Raw genomic sequence first — 16,387 nt, 5'->3', positions numbered from 1 at the left:
ACAGTTTGGCTTTGTCAGTGTGTCTCAGGGTCATTTAATGAGTTTTTTACATTTTAAATTATAATTTTCATCGTGGTTTGGTTTGTTTTCACACAAGCAAAAATGCAAGTGTACAACAAACCATATGATAACCTTTTCTTTGCTTATTGGTCAGACATATGTGTGTCAGGAGCTAGGAAGTAAATACGGTATTCTCCGCACTATAAGGCACACTTAAAATCCTTTAATTTTCCAAAAAATCATCAGTGCGCCTTATAATGCTGTGTACCTTATGAATGAATTTTACCAGTCATGTTGTATGGAGCAGTAAAGTGCAGTGATATATAGGAGTTTTAGTTTAGTTCAGTGTATTATCAGCCTGTAGCCTCCTGCTAACCCCAGCTAGCACTGCTGGAGCAGCGTTAGCATTATCCGCTAACCGCGCTAAGCATTAGGTCTTTTGCCGTTCAGAGGTGAGTATTATCAGCCTGTAGCCTGCGTGTTCACCGTGTTGAAACAAGCTACGTTGGACAAAACGCTAGCTGATAGTGCCTTGGCTTACCAGAACACTCAGGGTTCCTCAGTGTAGCGCTATCGGGCGACACTAGCCAGTGGCCATTAGCCAATTAGCTAACTGTGGCTATCCTTAATGGAAATCTGGAAATCCAAGCTTACTGTAAATAAACAGAAGAGCTTTACTCACCCAAATAAAAAGTTTCAGGTGAAAAATCTCTGTAGATTTAACATCCAGCACTCTTTTCACTTTAAAATATATATTTTTTAGGAATTCCAGTGTTGTTTACTTAACTCGCCACTTAGCAGCAAGACCTGCTGGATTAGAAGGAAATCATGGCACCACCCCTGTTCCTTACTAGTGTCAAAAATAGACCAGAAAATAGATGTTAGTTAATAGTGCGCTTTATGTTCCGATGCACTTTATAGTGCGAAAAACATGGTACATACGCCATAATGTCGTGGCGTGGGGTTGTAGAGGTTCTTAATGTCCAGCAATAATCCATCCCATGCAGCTTGAGTATTTAGACAGTTACTGCAGATTGCATGGTAGGAGTGGAATGTTGATCGGCTATCCAAATTTAGTTTTTTCCAAATTTTCAGTCAGAGATACAGAAGGTTTATTGATGCTGTGGGCCATGGCATGATGGCATCAAAACAAGCTCCTGAGATAGCAGCAGTATGTGGATGAACACGGTCCTGTTGAAACTGTAGTGTGTGTGTGTGTGTGTGTGTGTGTGTGTGTGTGTGTGTGTTTAGAATAGGTAGGGGCACTGGTTATAGGACCTCATTATTGTAGCACTGATTGTAATCAGAGGTGATCTATTAGCGTCTGAAATCGCATCCTACACCACGATACTACAGGCCTACTGGACATGTAATGTGTGAGGCGTGACAACAAACTGTTGATCTTGGCACTGACCACTGTGCCTCCCCACACAGATTTGTTAATTCGTTAATGTCATGGCTGATCAGTGTAAAAAATATAATGCTGTTTGTTTTTTTATGAATATTCCGAACTTTGAAATGTATTATTCTGGTATCTGGAAAGTTCTGGAATGAAAGACGGTGCTAAAATGATTCCTCTTTCCTCTTCCCGACCTTGATGAAATATGGAAGTGTCTTCTTTACATGAATACATTTGTGTGAGTGCTGTAACTCTGGATGTAATGCTGGAGTCACATGAGGCGCTGTACGATCTGCACGCTGCTTCCAATTCATAATCTTATTGAAATATTTATTATATATATTAATGAGACAGCTCTGCTCTCTGCCTTTGAACTACAGGGCAGACTTATGACAAAGAGGCATGCTTTGTATTCTTATTGAATTCTGCTGCAGTATTGTCCTCGCTCTTATATTGCTATTTATTGCGGAAGGATTACAGTGAGGGAGACTGACGTAATTTCAGAGCTGAGTGGGCATCGCACTTTATAAGTGTTTGTTACTTCGAGGAGGGGGGGGGGGGGGGTTGGTGTGTTCGGGGATGTGGGGTTGGTGGATAAGGGTTTTTGGGGGGGGGGGGGCATAGGGATGGTTGGAGATGGGTGAAATGGTTTCATTTGAAATTCAGGCTCTTCCTGGCACATCTTATGTAAATAACAAGCGCTTTGAATAATTCAAGGAGTTAGTGGATATTATTGCCTCAGTAGTCTGTGTCACCTTTGACAGTGTGCTTTTTTTTCCAAGCTTTGACCCAGCTGACTATTGTTCTGCATGCATTATGCATTAGTGTTGATTTCTGCATTAACAGTACTGGTACTGAGCAAAAGAGAGAGAAAAAAAAAAAACAGAGCAGTGTCTGAAACAAGCCGCTCTGTCTCTATCTGTCTCTCTTTCTCTCTGCGTCTCGTTCTCATTTTTCAGTTTCACTAATGAATACACATTCACACACTAGGGATGTAAGAAAATATTGCTGTATTGAAGTATCGCAATATTGCGTTTTGCAATACTGTATCAATTCTCAAAAACATAGTAATAATTTTCCATTAACAGTTTAGATTGGTGTCAGACAGTGGTTCATTTTGTGTAGTGTTTAATCCCTGACCACAAGATGGCAGTGTTTTTTTCCTTTAGATGTCTTTAGATTCCACTGTTCTGATTGCTTCAAAAATAAAACTAATATTTTAATCAGATTTTATAAAGAACAGCGAATAGTAAATAATAATAAATGTGTGTTTTCCTAACCTAATAATAAATTACAATAGATTTTGCTCATTCAAACTGCCTAAAATGATCTCTACCTACTAAAAAATGTTGGGGTTCATTTAGGCTTAGCTTGAAATGACAGAACATGCATTTATTATTTTTAACCACTTAAGCATTTATACAATTATATAAAAATATATAAGCTCTGAATCTGTTGCTGCAAAGTTTGTGCTGGCCACCCTTTAGCCCTAAAGGATCCCCACAGTCCCCACAGGAATCTGCTTACAGGACACTGTTGGTCAGTTGGTCCTTTTGTAAAAAACGCCTACATAGTCTACATGTAGAACTACATATTCTCTGTCTCGACTTAGTTATATGAGCTTAATGCACATTAACCCAAAAATACAGCTACAAACTACAAAATCAATGCTTAATTTTCCTACAAGTACAGCCGGCCAACAAATATCATTCATTTGTATATCTACAGGATGCCAGGTCAGCCAAAACATTAAGTACACACAAAAACTCACCAGTCAGCGTAGCCCCTTCTGCAGAGCGCTGAGAAGAGGTAAGACAGCCATGGCCCCGCCCCCATAGTGAAAATCATGAATCTGATTGGTTAGAGTGTCCTGCGACTTTGCTATTATTATTATTATTATTTGCTATAAAATCAGCAGAAGGGTCACGCAGATACGCAGGGGCAGAAGCCATTTTAAAAAGCTTTGATTGGTTAGAACAGCTGTCAATCAGATAAGAGTCCTGTAGTAACACAGACTAATGCTTTGAATTAGTTGCTGTTTTTTAATTTTAGTTAATTTATAAAATATATGCTTGTAGTTTACAATAACTATAATATACATTTCCTTATTAAATATTATGTAATGATTTACATGCACATATTGTCACCTTTTATCTGAAGCGTTAGAAGGGCCTTACTGCACACCACTGCTGTAGGTGATCTGTTCTCAGTCCAGCAGTGACACTGAGGTGTATAAAAACTCTAGAAGCACTGCTGCATCTGATCCACTCATAATGTCTATGCTTAATAGGTGTATATTAAATCGTAACCCCTATATCGTGATGCATATCATATCGTCCAGGTCTTGCCAATACACTGCCCTCATACACACACTCATACACACAAACCCACACAACACAGTACTGTAGGGTCCTGAGGGTTGTAAGTGTTTGCTGTGTTCTGTCCTACTTGTCCATCTGTCAGTATGCACTGCGCGCCCGTCCCCACATAATAATCACTACCAGCACCACCTATTATCCGAGGATGAGCAGAGACTGGGTGAGCCGTGTGTGGGCCTGTGTATGCATGCATGTGTGTGTGTTTGTGTTTGTGTTAATAAATCTGATGGTCAAGGTTTCAGCAGCAGCTTCTGCCCCTGGGGTCAGTCTTTCTGCAATAATATCACATTGTCTACCATCACCCCTCCCACCACCATCACAAACCCCTACTCCCCCCACCCCTCGCTCTGGTCATTTGCCCTGTTTCTGGCTGTGTCCACCTGTCTCTCCCCAAGGTAACTGTGGTGACCAAGGGAGTGTGTAATTAATGGCATCGTCAGCCCCACCCACTTACTTCCTGCCCGTGGTCTGGTGTGAGGCTATGGCATGCTCAGCCGTCCAAACATTTACAAACTTCTCAGGGTCAGACAGGTCATCGACGAAAAGCACTTCTGTCTGTTTGATTGGCAGGTTATTGTCTGTTTCACTGCTGATAAACAGAACAAAAAAAAAATCAGGGAGTTTTCTATAGAACAGAAGTCTGATGTTTATTAAATGCAGTAAATACATTTAAAAGAGCTATGTGAACATGACTTGCAACTAATTTGATGGCAGAAAGACATTAAAGTCTAAAAATGGACATGAATTTAGCATGTACTCATGCTAAGCACGCTTTGGTTGAATTGCTGGCCTGCGCTGACACTATGTTTAAACAATCCGTGCCTGAGCATGCTTACGTCACTCACTGCTCAGTGAGCTTGCCAATGTTGTGCTGGGTTCAGTTCCCCCGCCATGAAAAGCACCCTCATCTCAGGAGTGCATATGCATTGTCTTCTTGAAAAAAGTGGAGATAATCTGCTTTAATGGATGATAAATATGCTCCAAAATCACGGTTATCTCAGTCTCGGTTACATACTATATAGCTATATAGCACGCACTACCGAGAGGGGGTGCTTTTCCTGCCAGGGTGTTGGTTTATAGGAACGTCGCATCACAGACATCACCTGACTCAGTGCTTGGGCATGGATAGCAGTCACACTGCATGCTTACTGTGCTAGTCCAAGTGAACCGCTATGTTTAGAGCAATCACACTAGTCAAACAAGCCGTGCTGTGGGAAGTAACCATGTCCGGGCACGGGACGGATTGTCTTTCAGGGTAGTATGTGGGATATTCCAGGATTTTGGTACAGTTCCTGTCCCACCACTTAAATTTCAAATGTACATATCCAAAATATCTAAATGACTATTTTTTGTGAAAAATGCACTTGTTATAAGACAAACTGTAAAATATGGTGAAAAATAAGCTCCTTAGATAATATTCAAAAGACTGAATACCTTTGGACCACCTCAAAAAATGGCCGTTTTCTCTTGTCCCACACATTGTGACCAACTCCTTTGGCAAATTTAACAATTAAAATAAGCTCTAAATAAATGACTTCCTCTTGTATATTGTTGATATGCATCTCCTTTACTTATGAAAACAACTTCTTTGGTCTACATTGTTTTGCATGTTACAGTTTTTAAGCTATTAAGTTGTGTCCCACAACATGCGCGCAACCCTGTTACTATAAGGAATTTTACCTGGCAGAGAAAGAGTTAAAATATTTAAAGTCTACTGGCACAAAGGAAGTGACATCACAAGGACATGGACAAGTTTATTTTTCCAAATATGTTTGTCCAAGTTGTGTGTGTCACTCAGTGAACGCAACCCTGTTACTCATATTGTAAGACTAATAATGAGTAGAGTCAAAATTTACTTTATATACTTATATAACCATGTTTGTCCTTGATCTTGTATACATAGCTAAATTTTACAGTTAGCATCTGTTCCTGGGGTAAACCACAGCTTAGCCTAGATTTGCAACCCTGTTACTCGCAACCCTGTTACTGTAAGTTACCAAATATAATCTAATTTAAAAAACTGCTTTGATACCTGAGCTTGACGAATCAAACTTTTTGATAGTCTATTACCTGTATTTAATAAATATATGACTAAAAATAATCAAATTGAAGATCAAATTTTCAGAAGTGACCACCCCTGAAATGTACCAAAATCCTGGAATGCCCCATGTAAGTTTGGGTCCTCTTTACTTAAATAACAGCATATATATACAGTATATATATATATATATATATGTATATATATATATATATATATATATATATATACATATATATATATATATATATATATACATATATATATATATACATATATATATATATATATATATATATATATATATATATATATGTATATATATATATATATATATATATTTAAAGTCACATACACTACATGTCCAAAAGTTTGGAGTCTGAAGTTTTTTCACTCCAGCACGTCATAGCCCAGTGCTGCAGGGCTTTATGCCCTAAATGCTACAAAACATCCTCAATGTTTTTTTTTTTTTTTTTGTATAGGAAATTAAGCATGCACAGCTAAATGCCTGTGACAGTTAAGTGCAGCATAACGTAGCTGCACTCACTCATTAAAAGAAGTGTCTTGATGCTTTTGAACGTATCAGGTCTTATTTGTGCACTGCAAAATTCCATTGGCAAAAACTAGACAAGATATATGTAAATTGGCATGTTGCAGCTAATATTTTAAACAAAAAATCTGCCGTTTTTTCTTTCTTGGTAAGATTTAATAAAATGTCTCAAAATGAGTAAAATAAGACTTTAATCCAGTTTTTTTACTTACATTTAGATGCAAGAAGTCAGAATAAATTGACTGGTGACTTTTTGTGCTTATTTTCTGTTTTAAATACTTAAAAAGGTAAAGACTAAATAAGCCTCTTTTTAGATTTTTTTCTTTTTTCTTTTTAGATGTAGAGTATTTCTAAAATATGCAAAATAATCTTACACTTACAAGGCTTAGTAAAACCAAAAATTCTTATCGGAGATTTCTTGCCATTAAATTAGTTAATTTCACTTGATAAGATTTTGGGTACCACTTTAAAATAAGACTACATTTATAAAGCGTTTGTAAATGGTTTACAATTAGTTTATTAATGGTTACTAAGTAGGTTGTAAACCATTTATAAACCCTTTATAAAGGTAGTTTTATTTTAAAGTGGTACCAGATTTTGTTTTTTGCAGAGTAAAACAAAACTGGGTTGACATCAAGCTCTTACATTGTATGAATTTTGGTTGTAAATCAATCACAGTCCCATCCATCAAAGAAACAATTAATTAGTTTCAGTAGTCAAAAACATTGATTTTTGGTTCAAGGACCGCCTCTGTCCCAGTGTATCCCAGTGTCGCCACTGACTTCATAACAAGAGTGGATCAGACCCGGATTTCTGTAAAGTTTCCTTGTGATCATTCCTGTTTTATGACTTTAGTCAGAGATGTGTTCAGCTTGCTAGTTACTCCATGAGTGGGTGTTGTGATGGAAGGAGCCAGAACAGGACAAACACTTAATATTGACCAGGACATTTCAAACTGTTCATTAGGTTTTAGTTGAAATTCATTTAATTCCTTTTTATTATTTTATTTATTCATTGATTTGATAGGCACAGTGCTCAATCAATTTACAAATGTTTGTATATGAGCCAAGGTTAGCAAAGTTTTTTTTTTTTTTTTGATCTGTAGTTCTTGGCACATTTGTAAAATAGCTAAAGAAAATATAGGATATTGGTCTTGTGTGACTGGAAATAACTTTTCACCAGCATTGCAAAGATCCACTGAGTTCACTGTGAGTTTACATGTGAACAGACATATGTATAAAGATGCTGCTTTAGTACAAGTCCCTCAATTTTTAAGCGTTTGTGCTTAAAGTAGCAGTCCTTATTATTTATTTAATTTCTGAGGAGGGAGTAGATAGAGTTCTAGCCTGACTATCTTTGCAACTTGTATTATATTCATTCTTTAAAAGACAGAGTGGTCTGATAGGTCTGATGGATGTACTGTAATTGCTCCCTACATTTTTGACAGCATTTTATAAGTAAACAAATCAAATAAAACAATACATTTAAAAACACAATAGTTCACACAGCTATTTAATTACATTATCCTGCATTTAAAGAAATGTTTCACATGCTCAGTGCAGTTACACAGTCTCCAAATCCCAAAAACTTACAGACTGTGGCTTGAATTATTCTTTTGCTAGAGTTGCCCCGGTCATATGTAAGTCTTCTACTTCTAAAAAAAAAAAAAAAAAAAACTTCTGCTGCTAATGTTTCTCCATAAAGATAAACAGATTGATGCCTGTATCCAGAAACAAATTCATCAATGAGTAGCGGTGTCCGCATACGTTTGGCCAGGTAGTGTATTTACATAGATATGCAAGGACTGAAGCAGAAGATCAATCCATTGATCCATTGATGTAGCAGAATCTCACCTCACTGCTAATAAAGATAAGATGTGTCAGGAAATAAAGCTCCATTTAGATGTGTACCATGATGAACGAGAAAAAAAGGAGAACCCTCTCCCTTCTTCTCTTCTGGCTGCAGGGATGTTTAAGTGAGCGTTTCTGACAGAAAGCAACCAAAGCTTCATCTCTCACCATCACAGCTGCTCCTCTACTGGAGACATGAGGGCCACATCTAGACCTTTCTTCATTTCTGCTGTTTCATTACACTGCCAATTTATGAGCTCTGTTTAGAGAGAGAGAGAGAGAGAGAGAGAGAGAGAGAGGGAAGAAAGAGAGAGAAAGAGAGAGAGGGAGAAAGAGAGAGAGAGAGAGAGAGAGAGAGAGAAAGAATGGAGTGATTTATTGATGAGAAAAGGAAATCCATTTTGTTTGTGCAGGCCAGGTAAATGAGGTGTCACTCTGAAAGAGCACTCGTTCAGTCTGGAACCTTCCATGATGGATTCCACCCTCAGGATAATGCTGAGGCTCAGGCCACTCCCTCTCCGCCGCCAGTAGACAGCAGTTAGCAGTGGGGTAGTGGAAGGAGAGGTCGGAGGGGGGCTGATTTTCTATCGGCTTTAAAAGACTGAGAGGATGGTTACTAGGTCAATATCATCAGTAATCATCAGTCTTCTCTCTGCACTTCTCTCCGTCGCTTCCTCCACATCACCCTGTCTCCTCATCAGTGTTATAGCTGAAACTATAAAGAACCTATGGGGAGGGGGAGGACCAGAAATCTGTCTATATCATCATTCGGTTACTTTCCAAAGCCTTGGCTGCAGCTGAAGTAGACTGTATTTCTTGGTCACTACATGAAAAGAGGTGTTCCAAAGTGAAGGATCCTTTGTATACAACATTTTTAGTTTTGTTCTGTTTTTGTGGACACAACTGATGCATCTCATCCTCTGTGCATATGGGTGGTTGACATATTTGGCTGAAAACTGGAATTTGTGGAATAAAACCCCCTTAAAATTAAGTGACAGAAATCACTGGGTTATATTCTACCAACTCTTATCTTTCCAAATCTATAGTCTATGGTCTTGTATATTTTTTCTTGAAATTGTATTTTTTCTCTAGTTTACTGTCTTAGCAACTAAAATTGTCATATGGTGTGACATGACTGTTATTGTGTATCAAATTAAAAATGGGTATAATATGATAATGTAAGTCAATTTATCCTGATTATTTATCATTACTATATAAAATAATAGCATTGCTCACGTGCAAATGTTACCTTTTGAATTATTTTTCATTATCTACACACATAGGAAGATGTCTAATCAAATTCTTTCAATCTACTTTACATTATTTTGGGAATACCTTGTTATTAAAGTACCACAATTCTTGTAACCTTTGCTGTTTTTTTTTCACATATGTCACATTGAAAAGTTTATGATATACAGTATAACCAAAATCCATTTTATCTTTTTATCATTCTGAATACATACAGTACAAATGAAAAAAGCAGCAGATTTCAGAGTCATCTAATTGTGTGATCAGTAGGCTAATAAGAGATCTCCATAAGCCCTATCCGGACGGGATTAGTTTCTCAGGGCAACGTCTGTGAAAAATATTTCACACTTTTACTCAGCGATAAAACTCTTGCATTCAGACTGCAATAAAAAACAAAACAAGTTTTTTTGGCTTTCACAGACACGTGACATCGGGTTCAGTAGCTCCTCCATTTCCACTCGCTGTTGTGTTTTTACGTGGATCTCCAAGGAAACACGCGTAAAGTGTAATTATTGTGCGTGGCAGTGGAAAAATAGCAGTTCAGTATTTTATTAAACATGAGGAGACAAAACTCAGTTCAGTGAAAAACAGTAGATAATTCAGGATGTCTGAGAAAAACACATACATAGTTTTTCTGGACGGGAATAAAATCACAGAGGACACCAATAAAAGAGAAAATGACCCCAGAACCCCCTGAGAATTTAATCCCCTCCAAATAGGGCTTTAGCATCATTCTACAGAGGATCCACTCTATCTCAGCTGTAGCTGTAGCTGTAGCCCACTCTAAACCCCGCTCATGTCTGTTCACGTTGCTTTACTTTGGGAATTGACTTGGGAAATCAATCAATCAATCAACCTTTATTTCCACTTGGTAAATACATGGAGGGTAACCCTCATTTTCAAAGCCAAGAATATACAAAATTAAAGGGATTAAAAATTAAGTTTAAATTATAAAAACAAGCAAACAATATAAGATTTAATTAAGAAAAAATTAAATAATTCAAAATAAAAGGATATGCAGACAGGCTAAAATTTAAAGCAATAAAACAAAGAGATAAATAAGTAAATGATGAAACTAAAATACATAATAATAATAATAATAATAATAATAATAATAATAATAATAATAAGTTAAACAATGAATGAGAAATAAAAGGAAGAAATAAATGAAATAAAAAGGTAAAAGGCCAAAAGTAAAAGCAGTAATAAAACAAATAAAAGGATGTAATGAATAAAATAAATCAAATAAAAGGGCTAAAAGGTAAAACATAAAATTAGATCAATAAAAAGACAACATAATAAAAATAGATAAAAAGGCAAAAGAAAAACTCAACTAAAACAGTTACTGGCTTTCTGAAGGTGGTTAGATATTAAACGTTTAAAATGATTTAATGAGTTTTAGGGTTTCCAGTAATGAATCAGTTCAGTAAAAACTCTAGGAAACTGACAGGTGATCCAGTCAGTAGAGCGGGTCTGATAGTTACTGTTGTTTATAGAAATCATGGATGAGATATAAGATGTTAAATGGCCGGAGAGTGAAATGGTTGCTGGTTCATTCCCCTGGTCCAGCAGGAACTGCTAGCAGGTGAAGCAGAGCAACGACATTTTATCCTCCCTCTCTATTCATGGCTAAACAAGCAGCTTCAAAAAAAGAAACTTCAAATTGCTGGGTTGTGTGTTCTCCTACTGGCCTTTTCACTAATGTGTGTATTCACTGAATTCAATTGGGTTAAAAGCGAAGGATGAGTTCTGCTGTAAAGTGGCTGTTAAGTGTGTTTTTATTTGTAATTACAGTTGAGAGCATTTCTTCCCTTAAATGTTAATCGGTCTGCGAGTCCCGTTCTGTTCTGACAGTGATGATAATGATAGGCATCAAAGGAGTGATGATAATAATAATAACAGTGTTCATCCACATGGGTTTCTCTGTATAATCCACTTTCCACCTACCTCCCAGAACATGCTGCTAAGAAGACTGTACAGTTTTTATTTTCTGAACAGTTAATCTAACATTTTTGGCAGTTAAAAAGTAGATAAAATTAATTGCTGCAGTACAGAATATAATAACCAATCTTGTGGAAGTCTTCTGGAACTTTATCGTGAATAGCACACATGAAAAGAAGCGTTTTCTGAACGGCAAAAGTCCACTGAAGCGTTCTTGGAGCTTTGAGTTATCATGGTTCTGTGTAGATCCATTGTCTTTGCTAATGAATCCTAGAAGAACCCTTTGTTTAGAGAGTTTAAAGGGCTCAGAAAAGCAGAATAAGAATAATGAAGCATGAAAAAGGCTAATGGAATTGATATTATTAGTTTCTTTTTTTTAATAGTGTGTCTATGTGTCTTTGAAGATAGGGTTTTAATATGGATAATCAGTAGCGTCATGGAAATATAGCATACTATGACTTTAAGATACATAGTACATGATACACCATATGGACATAATATCATATTATGGTTCCAATGGTTCCAAAAGGTTCTGTTCTATTGACTGTAGACCTCGCAGGAACTACACTGTGGAAAAAATGGGTTCAAATTGGGGGCATTCATTAAAGTGTGTCACTGCTAGTTGAATAGTGAAGGGCTGTGTTGGTATTACCTTTGTAGTTTTGAGGATGTTTTAATATGAAAAATATGTAGCATTGTGATACTTGTATATCACAAGTTTATTTTTTATATATCACATTATTTTTTTCTGAAGTTGGAATGGTGAGTTAAAAAATAAAACATAATCAGAAGTATAGCTTTAAATATATTGCGAAAAAAAAGTGACAAAAAGGGGAGAAAAATATCCACAGGAACAAAATAAAGAGAGAAAGATTAATATTAAGGGTTGTTTTTGTTGATAGCAGTGGCTCCAGAATTGCTGGAAGGCTGGATTGACCCAATAATACACACACACACACACACACACACACACACTAAAATGTGTGCACACACAGGCCTACAAGCACAAGCATAGTCAGATGAGGGACCTTGCAGAGACACCAGCCCAGTCAATTAGCCTGTGTTGGAGGGGGGCAGTGAGAGACAGTCGGTCAGGATGATGAGGAAAGATGGACTGAATTGCATCATTCCATCACAGTCAGTCCCCAAAGACCTCTCCAACACTTATTCAACTAACCTTTATTCCCAGCTTCTCCGGACTGTTTCCATTAGCTCTTATCGACCTGATAAAGATTCATTTCTCTAATTCTTTTCTCATTCTATTATCATATTATTATAAATGGTTATAATGGCATTTATTTAAACTGAGTAAGCTATAGTGAGATGTAATATAGATACAGTACAATATTATACTAATACTCCTATACTTTAGTATTTTGTTATAATATGCTGTACTAGCTTTTTAAATGCAGTTTAAACTGAAGCATGTTGGAACCAAAGCTTGATAAGGCTGAGTATACTGGAGCTGGTAGGATTGTGCTGAAGCTAAACCATGCTGCAGCTGAGGCTTGTTGAAACTGAAACATGCTGAAGCCAGGACATGCTGGAGATAATGCAAGTTGGACTTATTGAAATGTTCTTTAGTGCTGAATTTGAATTTAGCAGGAGCTGAAGCTATGTGTGAATTGTGCTAAAGCCGGAGCTGAAACTTTCTGTAACTGAATTAGGCTGGAGCTGAAGCAGTAACTAATAAGCTGGAGCTGAAGCGTGGTGTAACTGAATTCAGATGGAGCTGAAGCACTCTGAAGCTGAAGGATGCTAAAGCTGAAAGGTTTGGTAACTGAACTGTGCTAGAGTTAAAGTATGCTGAAGCTAAAGCAGTCTGATAACTGAATTGTACTGAAGCTGGAGCTGAAGCTTGCTGTAAATAAATTATGAGCTGAAGTGTACTAGAGCTTAAGCTTTCTGTAACGGATTTTGACTGGAGCTAAAGCATCCTGGAGCTGAAGTATACTGAAGCTGAAAGGTGCTGTAACTGAACTGGGCTGGAGCTGAAGCATGCTGGAATTGTACTGAAGCTGGAACTGGAGGTAAAGAATGCTGTACATTGGGCTGGATCTTATGCTTTTTGAAGCTAAAGGATGCTGAAGCTGAAAGGTGCTGTAACTGAATTGGACTGGAGCTGAAGCATGCTGAAGCTAAATTATGCTGAAGCAATCAGGTAACTGAATTGTACTAAAGCTGAAGCTGGAGCTGAAGCTTGCTGTAACTGATTTTTGATGAAGATGAAGCATACTGTAATTGAATTGGGCTATAGCTGAAGTATACTGAAGCTGAAAGGTGCTGTAACTGAACTGGGCTGGAGCTGAAGCATGCTGGAATTGTACTGAAGCTGGAACTGGAGGTAAAGAATGCTGTACATTGGGCTGGATCTTATGCTTTTTGAAGCTAAAGGATGCTGAAGCTGAAAGGTGCTGTAACTGAATTGGACTGGAGCTGAAGCATGCTGGAGCTAAAGTATGCTGAAGCAATCTGGTAACAGAATTTTACTGAAGCTGGAGCTGGAGCTGAAGCTTGCTGTAACTGATTTTTGATGAAGATGAAGCATACTGTAATTGAATTGGGCTAGAGCTGAAGGATGCTGAAGCTGAAAGGTTCTGTAACTGAATTGGGCTGGAGCTGAAGCATGCTGGAGCTAAATTATGCTGAAGCAATCAGGTAACTGAATTGTACTAAAGCTGAAGCTGGAGCTGAAGCTTGCTGTAACTGATTTTTGATGAAGATGAAGCATACTGTAATTGAATTGGGCTATAGCTGAAGTATGCTGAAGCTGAAAGGTGCTGTAACTGAATTGGGCTGGAGCTGAAGCATGCTGGAATTGTACTGAAGCTGGAACTGGAGGTGAAGAATGCTGTAAATGAATTTTGAGGGCGCTGAAGTGCTCTGTAACTACATTGGGCTGGATCTTAAGCATTTTGAAGCTGAAAGGTGCTGGAACTGAATTGGGCTGGAGCTGAAGCATGCTGGAGCTAAATTATGCTGAAGCAATCTGGTAACTGAATTGTACTGAAGCTGGAGCTGGAGCTGAAGCTTGCTGTAACTGAATTTTGATGAGGCTGAAGCATACTAGAGCTTAAGCTTTCTGTAACTGACTTTGGCTAGAGCTAATGCATCCTGGAGCTGAAGCATGTTGTAACTAAAAACGGGTGGAGTTGAAGCATGTTGGAGCTCAAGTGTCCTAAATCTAAAGCATGGAGCTAAAGTGTGCTGGAGGCTGAATTTGTTGGAGCTAGAAGGTGCTGGTTGTGGTGGAGCTCAGAGCAGCAGGGGGCTTTGTGGGACGGTTTCTCCTCACTTTGGGATCAGCCTGTCTGTCCATCCATCTGCTCCCTACAGCAGCTGTGACAAGCAAAAGACAAACTTTTGACTCATTGTTGACACTGGCAGCCACCAAATCAAGACAGTTGCCTTCGGTTTTCTGGCAGTTGCCAGGGTAACCAAAGCGTAGCTGGTGTCCAGGGGAACGAGCCGTGGAGCCGAGTGGAGGATGCAGGCAGGATTTAGGCCACAGAGCGTATTAGGACCTGCACCCACATGGGACGCACATGGGAAGCAGGGTGCAGCGGGCCGAGCAGAGAGAGCGTAGTTTTACTTTGATCTTCCTGTTTTTCTTTACTATTATCTTGCATTTACACTGCAAGGATAAAGTGCACTATTATTTAATTTTAGAGTGATTTAATCACTTTCTGTAACACATTTTAAACACACATAATCGAGTTTAATTCACAATTTATGCTAAACTTATTTCCACAGTGCACGCACCAATGCATCAGTGTTCATAATGTTCTAATAATGAACAACTGAGAGCTGTTTGGAGCAAGTTATCCCCACAGTAGATTCTGCTGCTACTTGGGTAGGCTGAATCTCAAATTCCTCTCTAACCCCAGCAGAGTGGAGCACATAGGTTATGAAAATACATGCTTTTGCACTCCAACAGTGAACCTGTAGCATATAGGAGCACTTGTGAAACTGTAGTTCTACAATAGTTATGCACTGTAGTCCATATGTTTCTCTGCATAGTTTACTTTACCATCTTCTTTTCACCTTGTTATTCAATGGTCAGAACCACATAGCAGTGACACACTGGTAACATGACAGTGATATGTTAATGTGTGTTACACTGTCTCTATGATTGGGTAAGATACAGCAGTGCTGCTGAAGTTTTTAAACACTATGTCCGATCACTGTCCACTCTATTTGACACTCCTACCTGCTCCACCTGCACTGCTTCATTCACTCGTACTTAAAAAGATATTAGGTAAAGTCCAGTGTCCATAATTGAATAAAGAATTGAACGTAGCATTATTATCAAAAACGAATACATAACAGTTTAATCAGTAGTGCTTTGTGGCTGATGTATTGATCTGATTTAGTCTTTTGTGCCCTTACCATTTGCTTGTGTCAAATCCAGCATGACGCAATTCTAAGTGGAAAAGTGGTTAAAATCTTGTTCCTAAAAAAAATGGGACTAATTAGGCCCAATCCCATTTCACCCCTTGGGCCTACCACTTACCCCTACCCCTCTGTTTTGCGCACACGATTCTAATTAGTCTGGAGGGTTAGGGAGAAGGGATAGGGCCTGTTAGCCCTTTAAACTGAGATTTTTAGAGGCACGCTTCAAACTGATGGGTATGAGAATCACTGGTAAGATGGTGAAACATGAGACCAAAGAGCTGTAGTTTTAATGATTTATGGCCGAAATCTTCATAACAAGCTTAAATAAGAATGCTAGTAGTTTGTCGCAGTAGTTAGCTAGCTAGCTAACTTTCCTGTTCCACCTTAAATGGTGCAATAGATGGCAGAGACTGCAGTATTTTTGGCGGAATGGAAAAATAAAATAAGATAAAAAAAAAGGCTAATCAAAGCTAATAATTTATTTCTGCACCATCTCCCCACTTTCTGAAGACATACAATGCCCTAAAGATAAGTAGTTAACCAGCAGCAGCTAGGTTACTGAACTTTAGCGCTCCTGATGATGTAACG

At 38.0% G+C, this 16,387-nt stretch overlaps 1 protein-coding gene across 4 annotated transcripts in view; it reads left to right on the top strand.

Moving 5' to 3' along the window:
* shank3a (SH3 and multiple ankyrin repeat domains 3a) overlaps positions 1-16,387 on the top strand; it is a 475,306-nt gene that overhangs the window by 328,354 nt on the left and 130,565 nt on the right. The gene's annotated exons all lie outside the window — the stretch shown is intronic.

This window comes from Astyanax mexicanus, chromosome 9, assembly GCF_023375975.1.
Source record: "Astyanax mexicanus isolate ESR-SI-001 chromosome 9, AstMex3_surface, whole genome shotgun sequence".
NCBI lineage: Eukaryota > Metazoa > Chordata > Actinopteri > Characiformes > Acestrorhamphidae > Astyanax > Astyanax mexicanus.
The sequence above is the reverse complement of the archived record's forward strand: the minus strand, read 5'-3'. Positions and strand labels throughout refer to the sequence as shown.